Source organism: Stenella coeruleoalba, assembly GCF_951394435.1.
Source record: "Stenella coeruleoalba genome assembly, contig: scaffold_167, whole genome shotgun sequence".
NCBI classification, from domain to species: domain Eukaryota; kingdom Metazoa; phylum Chordata; class Mammalia; order Artiodactyla; family Delphinidae; genus Stenella; species Stenella coeruleoalba.
Genome location: NW_027645977.1, coordinates 22,236 through 46,360, shown reverse-complemented (window position 1 = coordinate 46,360; position 24,125 = coordinate 22,236). Strand labels below are relative to the sequence as shown.

Below are 24,125 nucleotides of genomic sequence, written 5' to 3'. Positions count from 1 at the left end.
AATTTGAGACCCTGTTCTGTTTTGGAATGCAGTTCCTGTGTAGCCAAGTTTACATTCCGTGTATTAGTGATATCTTATGATGTTTCTTTTTCTGTGTGACTTATTTCAGTTAGAATCATCATACCTGAATCCACTCATTCTGCTGCTAAGGGCCTGATGACACAGATTTCATTGCTGAGTGATATTGCTTTGTAAGTAAATACCACAACTTCTTTATCCATTTTTCACTTTCTGTGATGTTGAACTTGTACGGTAAACAAGGTTCTTCTAAACGGAGGCGTCCCAAACTTTGGGGTGGCTGTGTCTTTTTGATTTTAATTTCCCTAAGCTATAGGACCATAAGTGGAAGTGCCCTAGGCTCTGATGCTTTGTTTTTTAGATGTTTCAGGAAACACCATACACTTCTCCTGAGTGTCTGTTGGCAATTTACATCCCGCCCATCAGCATAACAAGGCTCCCAGTTCTCCATGGCCTGTCCTGCCTTTCTGGAGTTTACACTTTTTTCAGATGGCCCTTTTGACCGGGGAGAAGTGAGACTTCATTGTAGTGCAGATTTCCTTTGCAAGTTTGCTTGGTTGGCCAAAAAGGGCGTATGCGTTTTTTCCTGAATATATTCAGGAAAAAACGCATACGCCCTTTTTGGCCAAGTGCATCATTTTGGACGTTCTGCCTCTTTTCCTATGCTTTCAATGCAATTCCAGTCTACCTCCTGAAATCGGTTTCCTGCAATTCTGCCCCGCTTTCAAGTCCTCTTGGCAGCCTTACTTCAGTCTATTTTTGGACGATAGCTGTCATTTATAACTCTGCAGGTTTGTGAATTACAGTGCCCCTGAGCTCCTTTCTTCAACTCGCTTTCTTGTGACCTGGCCGCAACACCGCAGGATGTCTTCAGGCCCTAATCTGGTTCCGGCACGGCACGCTGAGCCTTTGGTTAATTCCTCTTCCTGGTGGGAAATGAGAGTTAAATTTGCCCGTCCAGACACCTCCAGCTAGTCTCTCATTGGTTCTCGCTATTCCTGTTCATCTTCCGCAGAAATTGCAAACTGGGCCAAACAGGAGGTTAAAGGGACTGACTCTCCAAGTCGGGAGAGTGTTAGTAAAGCGTCTGGAATTTTGCACCCGAGTACCAGGGTACGAAAACTGAGACATATTTGAACACGTCTCCCGATCACATGGTTGATCATACTCTAGGTTCCACATGCATGTTTTAGCTGAAGGAAGAATACCTTACACCTGGGTAGTTGAAACCCGTGGAATGGGTACCATGCAATATGACTTCAAAGGGTCTTCATTTGCTCACGAACCCCTCCAATCCTATCACTGCTGCATTTATGCCCCTGTACACATGCTTGATTCTCTTTCGGAGACATAGCAATCCATAGGTTTTAAGATACTTACTATTCAGGTACATTCTTAGGCGTTTAATATGCGGTATTGAGTCCATTTCGTTGAGCAAGGAGTAGCTCTTGTCTATTCCATATTTGGCTTAAGGAACTTTATCTGTGCTCATTTCAATCTCTGGTTTTATGCAGCACCCCAACTCACCTTTCCCCTTAAGCAAGCATAAGTTGGTTTTCTAAATTTGAGTCCCTGTTCTGTTCTGTAATTCAGTTCCTGTGTAGCCAAGTTTACATTCCGTGTATTAGTGATATCTTATGATGTTTCTTTTTCTGTGTGACTTATTTCAGTTAGAATCATCATACCTGAATCCACTCATTGTGCTGCTAAGGGCCTGATGACATAGATTTCATTGCTGAGTGATACTGCATTGTACGTAAGTACCACAACCTCTTTATCCATTTTTCACTTTCTGCGATGTTGAACTTGTACTGTAAACGAGGTTCTTGTAAACAGAGCCGTTCCAAACTTTGGGGTGGCTGTGTCTTTTTGATTTTAATTTCCCTAAGCTATAGGACCATAAGTGGAAGTGCCCTAGGCTCTGTTGCTTTGTTTTTTAGATGTTTCAGGAAACACCATACACTTCTCCGGAGTGGTTGTTGGCAATTTACATCCCGCCCATCAGCATAACAAGGCTCCCAGTTCTCCATGGCCTGTCCTGCCTTTCTGGATTTTACACTTTTTTCAGATGGCCCTTTTGACCGGGGGGAAGTGAGACTTCATTGTAGTGCAGATTTCCTTTGCAAGCTTGCTTGGTTGGCCAAAAAGGGCGTATGCGTTTTTTCCTGAATATATTCAGGAAAAAACGCATACGCCCTTTTTGGCCAAGTGCATCATTGTGGACGTTCGGCCTCCTTTCCTATGATTTCAATGCAATTCCAGTCTACCTCTTGAAATCGGTTTCCTGCAATTCTGCCCCGCTTTCAAGTCCTCTTGGCAGCCTTACTTCAGTCTATTTTTGGACGATAGCTGTCATTTATAACTCTGCAGGTTTGTGAATTACAGTGCCCCTGAGCTCCTTTCTTCAACTCGTTTTCTTGTGAGCTGGCCACAACACCGCAGGAGGGCTTCAGGCCCTAATCTGGTTCCGGTACGGCACACTGAGCCTTTGGTTATTTCCTCTTCCTGGTGGGAAATGAGAGTTAAATTTGCCCGTCCAGACACCTCCAGCTAGCCTCTCATTGGTTCTCGCTATTCCTGTTCATCTTCCGCAGAAATTGCAAACTGGGCCAAACAGGAGGTTAAAGGCGCTGACTCTCCAAGTGGGGAGAGTGTCAGTAAAGCGTCTGGAATGTTGCACCCGAGTACCAGGGGAGGAAAACTGAGACATATTTGAACACGTCTCCCGTTCACATGGTTGATCATACTTGGGTTCCACATGCATGTTTTAGCTGAAGGAAGAATACCTTAAACCTGGGTAGTTGAAACCCGTGGAATGGGTACCATGCAATATGACTTCAAAGGGTCTTCATTTGCTCACCGAACCTCTCCAATCCTATCACTGCTGCGTTTATGCCCCTGTACACATGCTTGATTCTCTTTTGGAGACATAGCAATCCATAGGTTTTAAGATACTTACTAGTCAGGTACATTCTTAGGCGTTTAATATGCGGTGTTGAGTCCATTTCGTTGAGCAAGGAGTAGCTCTTGTCTATTCCATATTTGGCTTAAGGAACTTTATCTGTGCTCATTTCAATCTCTGGTTTTATGCTGCACCCCAACTCTCCTTTACCCTTAAGCAAGCATAAGTTGCTTTTCTAAATTTGAGACCCTGTTCTGTTCTGTAATTCAGTTCCTGTGTAGCCAAGTTTACATTCCGTGTATTACTGATATCTTATGATGTTTCTTTTTCTGTGTGACTTATTTCAGTTAGAATCATCATACCTGAATCCACTCATTGTGCTGCTAAGGGCCTGATGACACAGATTTCATTGCTGCGTGATATTGCTTTGTAAGTAAATACCACAACTTCTTTATCCATTTTTCACTTTCTGCGATGTTGAACTTGTACTGTAAACGAGGTTCTTGTAAACAGAGCCGTTCCAAACTTTGGGGTGGCTGTGTCTTTTTCATTTTAATTTCCCTAAGCTATAGGACCATAAGTGGAAGTGCCCTAGGTTCTGTTGCTTTGTTTTTTAGATGTTTCAGGAAACACCATACACTTCTCCCAAGTGGTTGTTGGCAATTTACATCCCGCCCATCAGCATAACAAGGCTCCCAGTTCTCCATGGCCTGTCCTGCCTTTCTGGATTTTACACTTTTTTCAGATGGCCCTTTTGACCGGGGGGAAGTGAGACTTCATTGTAGTGCAGATTTCCTTTGCAAGCTTGCTGGGTTGGCCAAAAAGGGCGTATGCGTTTTTTCCTGAATATATTCAGGAAAAAACGCATACGCCCTTTTTGGCCAAGTACATCATTGTGGACGTTCTGCCTCTTTTCCTATGCTTTCAATGCAATTCCAGTCTACCTCCTGAAATCGGTTTCCTGCAATTCTGCCCCGCTTTCAAGTCCTCTTGGCAGCCTTACTTCAGTCTATTTTTGGACGATAGCTGTCATTTATAACTCTGCAGGTTTGTGAATTACAGTGCCCCTGAGCTCCTTTCTTCAACTCGCTTTCTTGTGAGCTGGCCGCAACACCGCAGGATGGCTTCAGGCCCTAATCTGGTTCCGGCACGGCACGCTGAGCCTTTGGTTAATTCCTCTTCCTGGTGGGAAATGAGAGTTAAATTTGCCCGTCCAGACACCTCCAGCTAGTCTCTCATTGGTTCTCGCTATTCCTGTTCATCTTCCGCAGAAATTGCAAACTGGGCCAAACAGGAGGTTAAAGGGACTGACTCTCCAAGTCGGGAGAGTGTTAGTAAAGCGTCTGGAATGTTGCACCCGAGTACCAGGGTACGAAAACTGAGACATATTTGAACACGTCTCCCGATCACATGGTTGATCATACTCTAGGTTCCACATGTATGTTTTAGCTGAAGGAAGAATACCTTAAACCTGGGTAGATGAGACCCGTGTAATGGGTACCATGCAATATGACTTCAAAGGGTCTTCATTTGCTCACCGAACCTCTCCAATCCTATCACTGCTGCGTTTATGCCCCTGTACACACGCTTGATTCTCTTTTGGAGACATAGCAATCCATAGGTTTTAAGATACTTACTTGTCAGGTACATTCTTAGGCGTTTAATATGGGGTTTTGAGTCCATTTCGTTGAGCAAGGAGTAGCTCTTGTCTATTCCATATTTGGCTTAAGGAACTTTATCTGTGCTCATTTCAATCTCTGGTTTTATGCAGCACCCCAACTCACCTTTCCCCTTAAGCAAGCATAAGTTGGTTTTCTAAATTTGAGACCCTGTTCTGTTTTGGAATGCAGTTCCTGTGTAGCCAAGTTTACATTCCGTGTATTAGTGATATCTTATGATGTTTCTTTTTCTGTGTGACTTATTTCAGTTAGAATCATCATACCTGAATCCACTCATTGTGCTGCTAAGGGCCTGATGACACAGATTTCATTGCTGAGTGATATTGCTTTGTAAGTAAATACCAGAACTTCTTTATCCATTTTTCACTTTCTGCGATGTTGAACTTGTACTGTAAACGAGGTTCTTGTAAACAGAGCCGTTCCAAACTTTGGGGTGGCTGTGTCTTTTTCATTTTAATTTCCCTAAGCTATAGGACCATAAGTTGAAGTGCCCTAGGTTCTGTTGCTTTGTTTTTTAGTTGTTTCAGGAAACACCATACACTTCTCCCAAGTGGTTCTTGGCAATTTACATCCTGCCCATCAGCATAACAAGGCTCCCAGTTCTCCATGGCCTGTCCTGCCTTTCTGGATTTTACCCTTTTTTCAGATGGCCCTTTTGACCGGGGGGAAGTGAGACTTCATTGTAGTGCAGATTTCCTTTGCAAGCTTGCTGGGTTGGCCAAAAAGGGCGTATGCGTTTTTTCCTGAATATATTCAGGAAAAAACGCATACGCCCTTTTTGGCCAAGTGCATCATTGTGGACGTTCTGCCTCTTTTCCTATGCTTTCAATGCAATTCCAGTCTACCTCCTGAAATCGGTTTCCTGCAATTCTGCCCCGCTTTCAAGTCCTCTTGGCAGCCTTACTTCAGTCTATTTTTGGACGATAGCTGTCATTTATAACTCTGCAGGTTTGTGAATTACAGTGCCCCTGAGCTCCTTTCTTCAACTCGCTTTCTTGTGACCTGGCCGCAACACCGCAGGATGGCTTCAGGCCCTAATCTGGTTCCGGCCCGGCATGCTGAGCCTTTGGTTAATTCCTCTTCCTGGTGGGAAATGAGAGTTGAATTTGCCCGTCCAGACATCTCCAGCTAGCCTCTCATTGGTTCTTGCTATTCCTGTTCATCTTCCACAGAAATTGCAAACTGGGCCAAACAGGAGGTTAAAGGGACTGACTCTCCAAGTCGGGAGAGTGTTAGTAAAGCGTCTGGAATGTTGCACCCGAGTACCAGGGGAGGAAAACTGAGACATATTTGAACACGTCTCCCGTTCACATGGTTGATCATACTCTGGGTTCCACATGCATGTTTTAGCTGAAGGAAGAATACCTTAAACCTGGAGAGTTGAGACCCGTGTAATGGGTACCATGCAATATGACTTCAAAGGGTCTTCATTTGCTCACCGAACCTCTCCAATCCTATCACTGCTGCGTTTATGCCCCTGTACACACGCTTGATTCTCTTTTGGAGACATAGCAATCCATAGGTTTTAAGATACTTACTAGTCAGGTACATTCTTAGGCGTTTAATATGGGGTTTTGAGTCCATTTCGTTGAGCAAGGAGTAGCTCTTGTCTATTCCATATTTGGCTTAAGGAACTTTATCTGTGCTCATTTCAATCTCTGGTTTTATGCAGCACCCCAACTCACCTTTCCCCTTAAGCAAGCATAAGTTGGTTTTCTAAATTTGAGACCCTGTTCTGTTTTGGAATGCAGTTCCTGTGTAGCCAAGTTTACATTCCGTGTATTAGTGATATCTTATGATGTTTCTTTTTCTGTGTGACTTATTTCAGTTAGAATCATCATACCTGAATCCACTCATTGTGCTGCTAAGGGCCTGATGACACAGATTTCATTGCTGAGTGATATTGCTTTGTAAGTAAATACCACAACTTCTTTATCCATTTTTCACTTTCTGCGATGTTGAACTTGTACTGTAAACGAGGTTCTTGTAAACAGAGCCGTTCCAAACTTTGGGGTGGCTGTGTCTTTTTCATTTTAATTTCCCTAAGCTATAGGACCATAAGTGGAAGTGCCCTAGGTTCTGTTGCTTTGTTTTTTAGATGTTTCAGGATACACCATACACTTCTCCCGAGTGGTGGTTGGCAAATTACATCCCGCCCATCAGCATAACAAGGCTCCCAGTTCTCCATGGCCTGTCCTGCCTTTCTGGATTTTACACTTTTTTCAGATGGCCCTTTTGACCGGGGGGAAGTGAGACTTCATTGTAGTGCAGATTTCCTTTGCAAGCTTGCTTGGTTGGCCAAAAAGTGCGTATGCGTTTTTTCCTGAATATATTCAGGAAAAAACGCATACGCCCTTTTTGGCCAAGTGCATCATTGTGGACGTTCTGCCTCTTTTCCTATGCTTTCAATGCAATTCCAGTCTACCTCCTGAAATCGGTTTCCTGCAATTCTGCCCCGCTTTCAAGTCCTCTTGGCAGCCTTACTTCAGTCTATTTTTGGACGATAGCTGTCATTTATAACTCTGCAGGTTTGTGAATTACAGTGCCCCTGAGCTCCTTTCTTCAACTCGCTTTCTTGTGACCTGGCCGCAACACCGCAGGATGTCTTCAGGCCCTAATCTGGTTCCGGCACGGCACGCTGAGCCTTTGGTTAATTCCTCTTCCTGGTGGGAAATGAGAGTTAAATTTGCCCGTCCAGACACCTCCAGCTAGTCTCTCATTGGTTCTCGCTATTCCTGTTCATCTTCCACAGAAATTGCAAACTGGGCCAAACAGGAGGTTAAAGGGACTGACTCTCCAAGTGGGGAGAGTGTTAGTAAAGCGTCTGGAATTTTGCACCCGAGTACCAGGGTACGAAAACTGAGACATATTTGAACACGTCTCCCGATCACATGGTTGATCATACTCTAGGTTCCACATGCATGTTTTAGCTGAAGGAAGAATACCTTAAACCTGGGTAGATGAGACCCGTGTAATGGGTACCATGCAATATGACTTCAAAGGGTCTTCATTTGCTCACCGAACCTCTCCAATCCTATCACTGCTGCGTTTATGCCCCTGTACACACGCTTGATTCTCTTTTGGAGACATAGCAATCCATAGGTTTTAAGATACTTACTTGTCAGGTACATTCTTAGGCGTTTAATATGGGGTTTTGAGTCCATTTCGTTGAGCAAGGAGTAGCTCTTGTCTATTCCATATTTGGCTTAAGGAACTTTATCTGTGCTCATTTCAATCTCTGGTTTTATGCAGCACCCCAACTCACCTTTCCCCTTAAGCAAGCATAAGTTGGTTTTCTAAATTTGAGACCCTGTTCTGTTTTGGAATGCAGTTCCTGTGTAGCCAAGTTTACATTCCGTGTATTAGTGATATCTTATGATGTTTCTTTTTCTGTGTGACTTATTTCAGTTAGAATCATCATACCTGAATCCACTCATTGTGCTGCTAAGGGCCTGATGACACAGATTTCATTGCTGAGTGATATTGCTTTGTAAGTAAATACCAGAACTTCTTTATCCATTTTTCACTTTCTGCGATGTTGAACTTGTACTGTAAACGAGGTTCTTGTAAACAGAGCCGTTCCAAACTTTGGGGTGGCTGTGTCTTTTTCATTTTAATTTCCCTAAGCTATAGGACCATAAGTTGAAGTGCCCTAGGTTCTGTTGCTTTGTTTTTTAGTTGTTTCAGGAAACACCATACACTTCTCCCAAGTGGTTCTTGGCAATTTACATCCTGCCCATCAGCATAACAAGGCTCCCAGTTCTCCATGGCCTGTCCTGCCTTTCTGGATTTTACCCTTTTTTCAGATGGCCCTTTTGACCGGGGGGAAGTGAGACTTCATTGTAGTGCAGATTTCCTTTGCAAGCTTGCTTGGTTGGCCAAAAAGGGCGTATGCGTTTTTTCCTGAATATATTCAGGAAAAAACGCATACGCCCTTTTTGGCCAAGTGCATCATTGTGGACGTTCTGCCTCTTTTCCTATGCTTTCAATGCAATTCCAGTCTACCTCCTGAAATCGGTTTCCTGCAATTCTGCCCCGCTTTCAAGTCCTCTTGGCAGCCTTACTTCAGTCTATTTTTGGACGATAGCTGTCATTTATAACTCTGCAGGTTTGTGAATTACAGTGCCCCTGAGCTCCTTTCTTCAACTCGCTTTCTTGTGACCTGGCCGCAACACCGCAGGATGGCTTCAGGCCCTAATCTGGTTCCGGCCCGGCATGCTGAGCCTTTGGTTAATTCCTCTTCCTGGTGGGAAATGAGAGTTGAATTTGCCCGTCCAGACATCTCCAGCTAGCCTCTCATTGGTTCTTGCTATTCCTGTTCATCTTCCACAGAAATTGCAAACTGGGCCAAACAGGAGGTTAAAGGGACTGACTCTCCAAGTCGGGAGAGTGTTAGTAAAGCGTCTGGAATGTTGCACCCGAGTACCAGGGGAGGAAAACTGAGACATATTTGAACACGTCTCCCGTTCACATGGTTGATCATACTCTGGGTTCCACATGCATGTTTTAGCTGAAGGAAGAATACCTTAAACCTGGAGAGTTGAGACCCGTGTAATGGGTACCATGCAATATGACTTCAAAGGGTCTTCATTTGCTCACCGAACCTCTCCAATCCTATCACTGCTGCGTTTATGCCCCTGTACACACGCTTGATTCTCTTTTGGAGACATAGCAATCCATAGGTTTTAAGATACTTACTAGTCAGGTACATTCTTAGGCGTTTAATATGGGGTTTTGAGTCCATTTCGTTGAGCAAGGAGTAGCTCTTGTCTATTCCATATTTGGCTTAAGGAACTTTATCTGTGCTCATTTCAATCTCTGGTTTTATGCAGCACCCCAACTCACCTTTCCCCTTAAGCAAGCATAAGTTGGTTTTCTAAATTTGAGACCCTGTTCTGTTTTGGAATGCAGTTCCTGTGTAGCCAAGTTTACATTCCGTGTATTAGTGATATCTTATGATGTTTCTTTTTCTGTGTGACTTATTTCAGTTAGAATCATCATACCTGAATCCACTCATTGTGCTGCTAAGGGCCTGATGACACAGATTTCATTGCTGAGTGATATTGCTTTGTAAGTAAATACCACAACTTCTTTATCCATTTTTCACTTTCTGCGATGTTGAACTTGTACTGTAAATGAGGTTCTTGTAAAGAGAGCCGTTCCAAACTTTGGGGTGGCTGTGTCTTTTTCATTTTAATTTCCCTAAGCTATAGGACCATAAGTGGAAGTGCCCTAGGTTCTGTTGCTTTGTTTTTTAGATGTTTCAGGATACACCATACACTTCTCCCGAGTGGTGGTTGGCAAATTACATCCCGCCCATCAGCATAACAAGGCTCCCAGTTCTCCATGGCCTGTCCTGCCTTTCTGGATTTTACACTTTTTTCAGATGGCCCTTTTGACCGGGGGGAAGTGAGACTTCAATGTAGTGCAGATTTCCTTTGCAAGCTTGCTTGGTTGGCCAAAAAGTGCGTATGCGTTTTTTCCTGAATATATTCAGGAAAAAACGCATACGCCCTTTTTGGCCAAGTGCATCATTGTGGACGTTCTGCCTCTTTTCCTATGCTTTCAATGCAATTCCAGTCTACCTCCTGAAATCGGTTTCCTGCAATTCTGCCCCGCTTTCAAGTCCTCTTGGCAGCCTTACTTCAGTCTATTTTTGGACGATAGCTGTCATTTATAACTCTGCAGGTTTGTGAATTACAGTGCCCCTGAGCTCCTTTCTTCAACTCGCTTTCTTGTGACCTGGCCGCAACACCGCAGGATGGCTTCAGGCCCTAATCTGGTTCCGGCCCGGCATGCTGAGCCTTTGGTTAATTCCTCTTCCTGGTGGGAAATGAGAGTTGAATTTGCCCGTCCAGACACCTCCAGCTAGCCTCTCATTGGTTCTCGCTATTCCTGTTCATCTTCCGCAGAAATTGCAAACTGGGCCAAACAGGAGGTTAAAGGGACTGACTCTCCAAGTCGGGAGAGTGTTAGTAAAGCGTCTGGAATGTTGCACCCGAGTACCAGGGGAGGAAAACTGAGACATATTTGAACACGTCTCCCGTTCACATGGTTGATCATACTCTGGGTTCCACATGCATGTTTTAGCTGAAGGAAGAATACCTTAAACCTGGAGAGTTGAGACCCGTGTAATGGGTACCATGCAATATGACTTCAAAGGGTCTTCATTTGCTCACCGAACCTCTCCAATCCTATCACTGCTGCGTTTATGCCCCTGTACACACGCTTGATTCTCTTTTGGAGACATAGCAATCCATAGGTTTTAAGATACTTACTAGTCAGGTACATTCTTAGGCGTTTAATATGGGGTTTTGAGTCCATTTCGTTGAGCAAGGAGTAGCTCTTGTCTATTCCATATTTGGCTTAAGGAACTTTATCTGTGCTCATTTCAATCTCTGGTTTTATGCAGCACCCCAACTCACCTTTCCCCTTAAGCAAGCATAAGTTGGTTTTCTAAATTTGAGACCCTGTTCTGTTCTGTAATTCAGTTCCTGTGTAGCCAAGTTTACATTCCGTGTATTACTGATATCTTATGATGTTTCTTTTTCTGTGTGACTTATTTCAGTTAGAATCATCATACCTGAATCCACTCATTGTGCTGCTAAGGGCCTGATGACACAGATTTCATTGCTGAGTGATATTGCTTTGTAAGTAAATACCACAACTTCTTTATCCATTTTTCACTTTCTGCGATGTTGAACTTGTACTGTAAACGAGGTTCTTGTAAACAGAGCCGTTCCAAACTTTGGGGTGGCTGTGTCTTTTTGATTTTAATTTCCCTAAGCTATAGGACCATAAGTGGAAGTGCCCTAGGTTCTGTTGCTTTGTTTTTTAGATGTTTCAGGAAACACCATACACTTCTCCCGAGTGGTTGTTGGCAATTTACATCCCGCCCATCAGCATAACAAGGCTCCCAGTTCTCCATGGCCTGTCCTGCCTTTCTGGATTTTACACTTTTTTCAGATGGCCCTTTTGACCGGGGGGAAGTGAGACTTCATTGTAGTGCAGATTTCCTTTGCAAGCTTGCTTGCTTGGCCAAAAAGGGCGTATGCGTTTTTTCCTGAATATATTCAGGAAAAAACGCATACGCCCTTTTTGGCCAAGTGCATCATTGTGGACGTTAGGCCTCTTTTCCTATGCTTTCAATGCAATTCCAGTCTACCTCCTGAAATCGGTTTCCTGCAATTCTGCCCCGCTTTCAAGTCCTCTTGGCAGCCTTACTTCAGTCTATTTTTGGACGATAGCTGTCATTTATAACTCTGCAGGTTTGTGAATTACAGTGCCCCTGAGCTCCTTTCTTCAACTCGCTTTCTTGTGACCTGGCCGCAACACCGCAGGATGGCTTCAGGCCCTAATCTGGTTCCGGCACGGCACGCTGAGCCTTTGGTTAATTCCTCTTCCTGGTGGGAAATGAGAGTTAAATTTACCCGTCCAGACACCTCCAGCTAGTCTCTCATTGGTTCTCGCTATTCCTGTTCATCTTCCGCAGAAATTGCAAACTGGGCCAAACAGGAGGTTAAAGGCACTGACTCTCCAAGTCGGGAGAGTGTTAGTAAAGCGTCTGGAATGTTGCACCCGAGTACCAGGGTACGAAAACTGAGACATATTTGAACACGTCTCCCGATCACATGGTTGATCATACTCTAGGTTCCACATGCATGTTTTAGCTGAAGGAAGAATACCTTAAACCTGGGTATTTGAAACCCGTGGAATGGGTACCATGCAATATGACTTCAAAGGGTCTTCATTTGCTCACCGAACCTGTCCAATCCTATCACTGCTGCGTTTATGCCCCTGTACACATGCTTGATTCTCTTTCGGAGACATAGCAATCCATAGGTTTTAAGATACTTACTAGTCAGGTACATTCTTAGGCGTTTAATATGCGGTGTTGAGTCCATTTAGTTGAGCAAGGAGTAGCTCTTGTCTATTCCATATTTGGCTTAAGGAACTTTCTCTGTGCTCATTTCAATCTCTGGTTTTATGCAGCACCCCAACTCTCCTTTACCCTTAAGCAAGCATAAATTGGTTTTCTAAATTTGAGACCCTGTTCTGTTTTGGAATGCAGTTCCTGTGTAGCCAAGTTTACATTCCGTGTATTAGTGATATCTTATGATGTTTCTTTTTCTGTGTGACTTATTTCAGTTAGAATCATCATACCTGAATCCACTCATTCTGCTGCTAAGGGCCTGATGACACAGATTTCATTGCTGAGTGATATTGCTTTGTAAGTAAATACCACAACTTCTTTATCCATTTTTCACTTTCTGCGATGTTGAACTTGTACGGTAAACGAGGTTCTTCTAAACGGAGGCGTCCCAAACTTTGGGGTGGCTGTGTCTTTTTGATTTTAATTTCCCTAAGCTATAGGACCATAAGTGGAAGTGCCCTAGGCTCTGATGCTTTGTTTTTTAGATGTTTCAGGAAACACCATACACTTCTCCTGAGTGTCTGTTGGCAATTTACATCCCGCCCATCAGCATAACAAGGCTCCCAGTTCTCCATGGCCTGTCCTGCCTTTCTGGAGTTTACACTTTTTTCAGATGGCCCTTTTGACCGGGGAGAAGTGAGACTTCATTGTAGTGCAGATTTCCTTTGCAAGTTTGCTTGGTTGGCCAAAAAGGGCGTATGCGTTTTTTCCTGAATATATTCAGGAAAAAACGCATACGCCCTTTTTGGCCAAGTGCATCATTTTGGACGTTCTGCCTCTTTTCCTATGCTTTCAATGCAATTCCAGTCTACCTCCTGAAATCGGTTTCCTGCAATTCTGCCCCGCTTTCAAGTCCTCTTGGCAGCCTTACTTCAGTCTATTTTTGGACGATAGCTGTCATTTATAACTCTGCAGGTTTGTGAATTACAGTGCCCCTGAGCTCCTTTCTTCAACTCGCTTTCTTGTGACCTGGCCGCAACACCGCAGGATGTCTTCAGGCCCTAATCTGGTTCCGGCACGGCACGCTGAGCCTTTGGTTAATTCCTCTTCCTGGTGGGAAATGAGAGTTAAATTTGCCCGTCCAGACACCTCCAGCTAGTCTCTCATTGGTTCTCGCTATTCCTGTTCATCTTCCACAGAAATTGCAAACTGGGCCAAACAGGAGGTTAAAGGGACTGACTCTCCAAGTGGGGAGAGTGTTAGTAAAGCGTCTGGAATTTTGCACCCGAGTACCAGGGTACGAAAACTGAGACATATTTGAACACGTCTCCCGATCACATGGTTGATCATACTCTAGGTTCCACATGCATGTTTTAGCTGAAGGAAGAATACCTTACACCTGGGTAGTTGAAACCCGTGGAATGGGTACCATGCAATATGACTTCAAAGGGTCTTCATTTGCTCACGAACCCCTCCAATCCTATCACTGCTGCATTTATGCCCCTGTACACATGCTTGATTCTCTTTCGGAGACATAGCAATCCATAGGTTTTAAGATACTTACTATTCAGGTACATTCTTAGGCGTTTAATATGCGGTATTGAGTCCATTTCGTTGAGCAAGGAGTAGCTCTTGTCTATTCCATATTTGGCTTAAGGAACTTTATCTGTGCTCATTTCAATCTCTGGTTTTATGCAGCACCCCAACTCACCTTTCCCCTTAAGCAAGCATAAGTTGGTTTTCTAAATTTGAGTCCCTGTTCTGTTCTGTAATTCAGTTCCTGTGTAGCCAAGTTTACATTCCGTGTATTAGTGATATCTTATGATGTTTCTTTTTCTGTGTGACTTATTTCAGTTAGAATCATCATACCTGAATCCACTCATTGTGCTGCTAAGGGCCTGATGACATAGATTTCATTGCTGAGTGATACTGCATTGTACGTAAGTACCACAACCTCTTTATCCATTTTTCACTTTCTGCGATGTTGAACTTGTACTGTAAACGAGGTTCTTGTAAACAGAGCCGTTCCAAACTTTGGGGTGGCTGTGTCTTTTTGATTTTAATTTCCCTAAGCTATAGGACCATAAGTGGAAGTGCCCTAGGCTCTGTTGCTTTGTTTTTTAGATGTTTCAGGAAACACCATACACTTCTCCGGAGTGGTTGTTGGCAATTTACATCCCGCCCATCAGCATAACAAGGCTCCCAGTTCTCCATGGCCTGTCCTGCCTTTCTGGATTTTACACTTTTTTCAGATGGCCCTTTTGACCGGGGGGAAGTGAGACTTCATTGTAGTGCAGATTTCCTTTGCAAGCTTGCTTGGTTGGCCAAAAAGGGCGTATGCGTTTTTTCCTGAATATATTCAGGAAAAAACGCATACGCCCTTTTTGGCCAAGTGCATCATTGTGGACGTTCGGCCTCCTTTCCTATGATTTCAATGCAATTCCAGTCTACCTCCTGAAATCGGTTTCCTGCAATTCTGCCCCGCTTTCAAGTCCTCTTGGCAGCCTTACTTCAGTCTATTTTTGGACGATAGCTGTCATTTATAACTCTGCAGGTTTGTGAATTACAGTGCCCCTGAGCTCCTTTCTTCAACTCGTTTTCTTGTGAGCTGGCCACAACACCGCAGGAGGGCTTCAGGCCCTAATCTGGTTCCGGTACGGCACACTGAGCCTTTGGTTATTTCCTCTTCCTGGTGGGAAATGAGAGTTAAATTTGCCCGTCCAGACACCTCCAGCTAGCCTCTCATTGGTTCTCGCTATTCCTGTTCATCTTCCGCAGAAATTGCAAACTGGGCCAAACAGGAGGTTAAAGGCGCTGACTCTCCAAGTGGGGAGAGTGTCAGTAAAGCGTCTGGAATGTTGCACCCGAGTACCAGGGGAGGAAAACTGAGACATATTTGAACACGTCTCCCGTTCACATGGTTGATCATACTTGGGTTCCACATGCATGTTTTAGCTGAAGGAAGAATACCTTAAACCTGGGTAGTTGAAACCCGTGGAATGGGTACCATGCAATATGACTTCAAAGGGTCTTCATTTGCTCACCGAACCTCTCCAATCCTATCACTGCTGCGTTTATGCCCCTGTACACATGCTTGATTCTCTTTTGGAGACATAGCAATCCATAGGTTTTAAGATACTTACTAGTCAGGTACATTCTTAGGCGTTTAATATGCGGTGTTGAGTCCATTTCGTTGAGCAAGGAGTAGCTCTTGTCTATTCCATATTTGGCTTAAGGAACTTTATCTGTGCTCATTTCAATCTCTGGTTTTATGCTGCACCCCAACTCTCCTTTACCCTTAAGCAAGCATAAGTTGCTTTTCTAAATTTGAGACCCTGTTCTGTTCTGTAATTCAGTTCCTGTGTAGCCAAGTTTACATTCCGTGTATTACTGATATCTTATGATGTTTCTTTTTCTGTGTGACTTATTTCAGTTAGAATCATCATACCTGAATCCACTCATTGTGCTGCTAAGGGCCTGATGACACAGATTTCATTGCTGCGTGATATTGCTTTGTAAGTAAATACCACAACTTCTTTATCCATTTTTCACTTTCTGCGATGTTGAACTTGTACTGTAAACGAGGTTCTTGTAAACAGAGCCGTTCCAAACTTTGGGGTGGCTGTGTCTTTTTCATTTTAATTTCCCTAAGCTATAGGACCATAAGTGGAAGTGCCCTAGGTTCTGTTGCTTTGTTTTTTAGATGTTTCAGGAAACACCATACACTTCTCCCGAGTGGTTGTTGGCAATTTACATCCCGCCCATCAGCATAACAAGGCTCCCAGTTCTCCATGGCCTGTCCTGCCTTTCTGGATTTTACACTTTTTTCAGATGGCCCTTTTGACCGGGGGGAAGTGAGACTTCATTGTAGTGCAGATTTCCTTTGCAAGCTTGCTGGGTTGGCCAAAAAGGGCGTATGCGTTTTTTCCTGAATATATTCAGGAAAAAACGCATACGCCCTTTTTGGCCAAGTACATCATTGTGGACGTTCTGCCTCTTTTCCTATGCTTTCAATGCAATTCCAGTCTACCTCCTGAAATCGGTTTCCTGGAATTCTGCCCCGCTTTCAAGTCCTCTTGGCAGCCTTACTTCAGTCTATTTTTGGACGATAGCTGTCATTTATAACTCTGCAGGTTTGTGAATTACAGTGCCCCTGAGCTCCTTTCTTCAACTCGCTTTCTTGTGAGCTGGCCGCAACACCGCAGGATGGCTTCAGGCCCTAATCTGGTTCCGGCACGGCACGCTGAGCCTTTGGATAATTCCTCTTCCTGGTGGGAAATGAGAGTTAAATTTGCCCGTCCAGACACCTCCAGCTAGTCTCTCATTGGTTCTCGCTATTCCTGTTCATCTTCCGCAGAAATTGCAAACTGGGCCAAACAGGAGGTTAAAGGGACTGACTCTCCAAGTCGGGAGAGTGTTAGTAAAGCGTCTGGAATGTTGCACCCGAGTACCAGGGTACGAAAACTGAGACATATTTGAACACGTCTCCCGATCACATGGTTGATCATACTCTAGGTTCCACATGCATGTTTTAGCTGAAGGAAGAATACCTTAAACCTGGGTAGATGAGACCCGTGTAATGGGTACCATGCAATATGACTTCAAAGGGTCTTCATTTGCTCACCGAACCTCTCCAATCCTATCACTGCTGCGTTTATGCCCCTGTACACACGCTTGATTCTCTTTTGGAGACATAGCAATCCATAGGTTTTAAGATACTTACTTGTCAGGTACATTCTTAGGCGTTTAATATGGGGTTTTGAGTCCATTTCGTTGAGCAAGGAGTAGCTCTTGTCTATTCCATATTTGGCTTAAGGAACTTTATCTGTGCTCATTTCAATCTCTGGTTTTATGCAGCACCCCAACTCACCTTTCCCCTTAAGCAAGCATAAGTTGGTTTTCTAAATTTGAGACCCTGTTCTGTTTTGGAATGCAGTTCCTGTGTAGCCAAGTTTACATTCCGTGTGTTAGTGATATCTTATGATGTTTCTTTTTCTGTGTGACTTATTTCAGTTAGAATCATCATACCTGAATCCACTCATTGTGCTGCTAAGGGCCTGATGACACAGATTTCATTGCTGAGTGATATTGCTTTGTAAGTAAATACCAGAACTTCTTTATCCATTTTTCACTTTCTGCGATGTTGAACTTGTACTGTAAACGAGGTTCTTGTAAACAGAGCCGTTCCAAACTTTGGGGTGGCTGTGTCTTTTTCATTTTAATTTCCCTAAGCTATAGGACCATAAGTTGAAGTGCCCTAGGTTCTGTTGCTTTGTTTTTTAGTTGTTTCAGGAAACACCATACACTTCTCCCAAGTGGTTCTTGGCAATTTACATCCTGCCCATCAGCATAACAAGGCTCCCAGTTCTCCATGGCCTGTCCTGCCTTTCTGGATTTTACCCTTTTTTCAGATGGCCCTTTTGACCGGGGGGAAGTGAGACTTCATTGTAGTGCAGATTTCCTTTGCAAGCTTGCTTGGTTGGCCAAAAAGGGCGTATGCGTTTTTTCCTGAATATATTCAGGAAAAAACGCATACGCCCTTTTTGGCCAAGTGCATCATTGTGGACGTTCTGCCTCTTTTCCTATGCTTTCAATGCAATTCCAGTCTACCTCCTGAAATCGGTTTCCTGCAATTCTGCCCCGCTTTCAAGTCCTCTTGGCAGCCTTACTTCAGTCTATTTTTGGACGATAGCTGTCATTTATAACTCTGCAGGTTTGTGAATTACAGTGCCCCTGAGCTCCTTTCTTCAACTCGCTTTCTTGTGACCTGGCCGCAACACCGCAGGATGGCTTCAGGCCCTAATCTGGTTCCGGCCCGGCATGCTGAGCCTTTGGTTAATTCCTCTTCCTGGTGGGAAATGAGAGTTGAATTTGCCCGTCCAGACACCTCCAGCTAGCCTCTCATTGGTTCTCGCTATTCCTGTTCATCTTCCGCAGAAATTGCAAACTGGGCCAAACAGGAGGTTAAAGGGACTGACTCTCCAAGTCGGGAGAGTGTTAGTAAAGCGTCTGGAATGTTGCACCCGAGTACCAGGGGAGGAAAACTGAGACATATTTGAACACGTCTCCCGTTCACATGGTTGATCATACTCTGGGTTCCACATGCATGTTTTAGCTGAAGGAAGAATACCTTAAACCTGGAGAGTTGAGACCCGTGTAATGGGTACCATGCAATATGACTTCAAAGGGTCTTCATTTGCTCACCGAACCTCTCCAATCCTATCACTGCTGCGTTTATGCCCCTGTACACACGCTTGATTCTCTTTTGGAGACATAGCAATCCATAGGTTTTAAGATACTTACTAGTCAGGTACATTCTTAGGCGTTTAATATGGGGTTTTGAGTCCATTTCGTTGAGCAAGGAGTAGCTCTTGTCTATTCCATATTTGGCTTAAGGAACTTTATCTGTGCTCATTTCAATCTCTGGTTTTATGCAGCACCCCAACTCACCTTTCCCCTTAAGCAAGCATAAGTTGGTTTTCTAAATTTGAGACCCTGTTCTGTTTTGGAATGCAGTTCCTGTGTAGCCAAGTTTACATTCCGTGTATTAGTGATATCTTATGATGTTTCTTTTTCTGTGTGACTTATTTCAGTTAGAATCATCGTACCTGAATCCACTCATTGTGCTGCTAAGGGCCTGATGACATAGATTTCATTGCTGAGTGATATTGCTTTGTAAGTGAATACCACAACTTCTTTATCCATTTTTCACTTTCTGCGATGTTGAACTTGTACTGTAAACGAGGTTCTTGTAAACAGAGCCGTTCCAAACTTTGGGGTGGCTGTGTCTTTTTGATTTTAATTTCCCTAAGCTATAGGACCATAAGTGGAAGTGCCCTAGGTTCTGTTGCTTTGTTTTTTAGATGTTTCAGGAAACACCATACACTTCTCCTGAGTGTCTGTTGGCAATTTACATCCCGTCCATCAGCATAACAAGGCTCCCAGTTCTCAATGGCCTGTTGCCTTTCTGGATTTTACACTTTTTTCAGATGGCCTTTGGACCGGGGGGAAGTGAGACTTCATTGTAGTGCAGATTTCCTTTGGAAGCTTGCTTGGTTGGCCAAAAAGGGCGTATGCGTTTTTTCCTGAATATATTCAGGAAAAAACGCATACGCCCTTTTTGGCCAAGTGCATCATTGTGGACGTTCTGCCTCTTTTCCTATGCTTTCAATGCAATTCCAGTCTACCTCCTGAAATCGGTTTCCTGCAATTCTGCCCCGCTTTCAAGTCCTCTTGGCAGCCTTACTTCAGTCTATTTTTGGACGATAGCTGTCATTTATAACTCTGCAGGTTTGTGAATTACAGTGCCCCTGAGCTCCTTTCTTCAACTCGCTTTCTTGTGACCTGGCCGCAACACCGCAGGATGGCTTCAGGCCCTAATCTGGTTCTGGCCCGGCATGCTGAGCCTTTGGTTAATTCCTCTTCCTGGTGGGAAATGAGAGTTAAATTTGCCCGTCCAGACACCTCCAGCTAGCCTCTCATTGGTTCTCGCTATTCCTGTTCATCTTCCGCAGAAATTGCAAACTGGGCCAAACAGGAGGTTAAAGGGACTGACTCTCCAAGTCGGGAGAGTGTTAGTAAAGCGTCTGGAATGTTGCACCCGAGTACCAGGGGAGGAAAACTGAGACATATTTGAACACGTCTCCTGTTCACATGGTTGATCATACTCTGGGTTCCACATGCATGTTTTAGCTGAAGGAAGAATACCTTAAACCTGGAGAGTTGAGACCCGTGTAATGGGTACCATGCAATATGACTTCAAAGGGTCTTCATTTGCTCACCGAACCTCTCCAATCCTATCACTGCTGCGTTTATGCCCCTGTACACACGCTTGATTCTCTTTTGGAGACATAGCAATCCATAGGTTTTAAGATACTTACTTGTCAGGTACATTCTTAGGCGTTTAATATGGGGTTTTGAGTCCATTTCGTTGAGCAAGGAGTAGCTCTTGTCTATTCCATATTTGGCTTAAGGAACTTTATCTGTGCTCATTTCAATCTCTGGTTTTATGCAGCACCCCAACTCACCTTTCCCCTTAAGCAAGCATAAGTTGGTTTTCTAAATTTGAGACCCTGTTCTGTTTTGGAATGCAGTTCCTGTGTAGCCAAGTTTACATTCCGTGTATTAGTGATATCTTATGATGTTTCTTTTTCTGTGTGACTTATTTCAGTTAGAATCATCATACCTGAATCCACTCATTGTGCTGCTAAGGGCCTGATGACACAGATTTCATTGCTGAGTGATATTGCTTTGTAAGTAAATACCACAACTTCTTTATCCATTTTTCACTTTCTGCGATGTTGAACTTGTACTGTAAACGAGGTTCTTGTAAACAGAGCCGTTCCAAACTTTGGGGTGGCTGTGTCTTTTTGATTTTAATTTCCCTAAGCTATAGGACCATAAGTGGAAGTGCCCTAGGTTCTGTTGCTTTGTTTTTTAGATGTTTCAGGAAACACCATACACTTCTCCTGAGTGTCTGTTGGCAATTTCCATCCCGCCCATCAGCATAACAAGGCTCCCAGTTCTCAATGGCCTGTTGCCTTTCTGGATTTTACACTTTTTTCAGATGGCCTTTGGACCGGGGGGAAGTGAGACTTCATTGTAGTGCAGATTTCCTTTGGAAGCTTGCTTGGTTGGCCAAAAAGGGCGTATGCGTTTTTTCCGGAATATATTCAGGGAAAAACGCATACGCCCTTTTTGGCCAAGTGCATCATTGTGGACGTTCTGCCTCTTTTCCTATGCTTTCAATGCAATTCCAGTCTACCTCCTGAAATCGGTTTCCTGCAATTCTGCCCCGCTTTCAAGTCCTCTTGGCAGCCTTACTTCAGTCTATTTTTGGACGATAGCTGTCATTTATAACTCTGCAGGTTTGTGAATTACAGTGCCCCTGAGCTCCTTTCTTCAACTCGCTTTCTTGTGACCTGGCCGCAACACCGCAGGATGGCTTCAGGCCCTAATCTGATTCCGGCACGGCACGCTGAGCCTTTGGTTAATTCCTCTTCCTGGTGGGAAATGAGAGTTAACTTTGCCCGTCCAGATTCCTACATGTAATCTCTCATTGGTTCTTGCTATTCCTGTTCATCTTCCGCAGAAATTGCAAACTGGGCCAAACAGGAGGTTAAAGGGACTGACTCTCCAAGTCGGGAGAGTGTTAGTAAAGCGTCTGGAATGTTGCACCCGAGTACCAGGGGAGGAAAACTGAGACATATTTGAACACGTCTCCCGTTCACATGGTTGATCATACTCTGGGTTCCACATGCATGTTTAAGCTGAAGGAAGAATACCTTAAACCTGGAGAGTTAAGACCCGTGTAATGGGTACCATGCAATATGACTTCAAAGGGTCTTCATTTGCTCACCGAACCTCTCCAATCCTATCACTGCTGCGTTTATGCCCCTGTACACATGCTTGATTCTCTTTCGGAGACATAGCAATCCATAGGTTTTAAGATACTTACTAGTCAGGTACATTCTTAGGCGTTTAATATGCGGTGTTGAGTCCATTTCGTTGAGCAAGGAGTAGCTCTTGTCTATTCCATATTTGGCTTAAGGAACTTTATCTGTGCTCATTTCAATCTCTGGTTTTATGCAGCACCCCAACTCACCTTTCCCCTTAAGCAAGCATAAGTTGGTTTTCTAAATTTGAGACCCTGTTCTGTTCTGTAATTCAGTTCCTGTGTAGCCAAGTTTACATTCCGTGTATTACTGATATCTTATGATGTTTCTTTTTCTGTGTGACTTATTTCAGTTAGAATCATCATACCTGAATCCACTCATTGTGCTGCTAAGGGCCTGATGACACAGATTTCATTGCTGAGTGATATTGCTTTTTAAGTAAATACCACAACTTCTTTATCCATTTTTCACTTTCTGCGATGTTGAACTTGTACTGTAAATGAGGTTCTTGTAAAGAGAGCCGTTCCAAACTTTGGGGTGGCTGTGTCTTTTTGATTTTAAATTCCCTAAGCTATAGGACCATAAGTGGAAGTGCCCTAGGCTCTGTTGCTTTGTTTTTTAGATGTTTCAGTAAACACCATACACTTCTCCCGTGTGGTTGTTGACAATTTACATCCCGCCCATCAGCATAACAAGGCTCCCAGTTCTCCATGGCCTGTCCTGCCTTTCTGGGTTTTACACTTTTTTCAGATGGCCCTTTTGACCGGGGGGAAGTGAGACTTCATTGTAGTGCAGATTTCCTTTGCAAGCTTGCTTGGTTGGCCAAAAAGGGCGTATGCGTTTTTTCCTGAATATATTCAGGAAAAAACGCATACGCCCTTTTTGGCCAAGTGCATCATTGTGGACGTTCTGCCTCTTTTCCTATGCTTTCAATGCAATTCCAGTCTACCTCCTGAAATCGGTTTCCTGCAATTCTGCCCCGCTTTCAAGTCCTCTTGGCAGCCTTACTTCAGTCTATTTTTGGACGATAGCTGTCATTTATAACTCTGCAGGTTTGTGAATTACAGTGCCCCTGAGCTCCTTTCTTCAACTCGCTTTCTTTTGACCTGGCCGCAACACCGCAGGATGGCTTCAGGCCCTAATCTGGTTCCAGCACGGCACGCTGAGCCTTTGGTTAATTCCTCTTCCTGGTGGGAAATGAGAGTTGAATTTGCCCGTCCAGACACCTCCAGCTAGCCTCTCATTGGTTCTCGCTATTCCTGTTCATCTTCCGCAGAAATTGCAAACTGGGCCAAACAAGAGGTTAAAGGCGCTGACTCTCCAAGTGGGGAGAGTGTTAGTAAAGCGCCTGGAATGTTGCACCCGAGTACCAGGGGAGGAAAACTGAGACATATTTGAACACGTCTCCCGTTCACATGGTTGATAATACTTGGGTTCCACATGCATGTTTTAGCTGAATGAAGAATACCTAAAACCTGGGTAGTTGAAACCCGTGGAATGGGTACCATGCAATATGACTTCAAAGGGTCTTCATTTGCTCACCGAACCTCTCCAATCCTATCACTGCTGCGTTTATGCCCCTGTACACATGCTTGATTCTCTTTCGGAGACATAGCAATCCATAGGTTTTAAGATACTTACTAGTCAGGTACATTCTTAGGCGTTTAATATGCGGTGTTGAGTCCATTTCGTTGAGCAAGGAGTAGCTCTTGTCTATTCCATATTTGGCTTAAGGAACTTTATCTGTGCTCATTTCAATCTCTGGTTTTATGCAGCACCCCAACTCACCTTTCCCCTTAAGCAAGCATAAGTTGGTTTTCTAAATTTGAGACCCTGTTCTGTTCTGTAATTCAGTTCCTGTGTAGCCAAGTTTACATTCCGTGTATTACTGATATCTTATGATGTTTCTTTTTCTGTGTGACTTATTTCAGTTAGAATCATCATACCTGAATCCACTCATTGTGCTGCTAAGGGCCTGATGACACAGATTTCATTGCTGAGTGATATTGCTTTTTAAGTAAATACCACAACTTCTTTATCCATTTTTCACTTTCTGCGATGTTGAACTTGTACTGTAAACGAGGTTCTTGTAAACAGAGCTGTTCCAAACTTTGGGGTGGCTGTGTCTTTTTGATTTTAAATTCCCTAAGCTATAGGACCATAAGTGGAAGTGCCCTAGGCTCTGTTGCTTTGTTTTTTAGATGTTTCAGGAAACACCATACACTTCTCCTGAGTGGTTGTTGGCAATTTACATCCCG

At 43.9% G+C, this 24,125-nt stretch overlaps 1 long non-coding RNA gene across 3 annotated transcripts in view; it reads left to right on the top strand.

Moving 5' to 3' along the window:
- Positions 1-23,883, top strand: part of LOC307181417 — a 234,347-nt gene extending 210,464 nt beyond the window's left edge. For all 3 annotated transcript variants that reach the window (XR_013826737.1, XR_013826738.1, XR_013826739.1), the window contains exons 2-3: positions 22,220-22,305; positions 23,803-23,883. This is a non-coding gene — a long non-coding RNA (uncharacterized lncRNA). The remainder of the gene's footprint in view (positions 1-22,219; positions 22,306-23,802) is intronic.
- Positions 23,884-24,125: the final 242 nt, after the last annotated feature.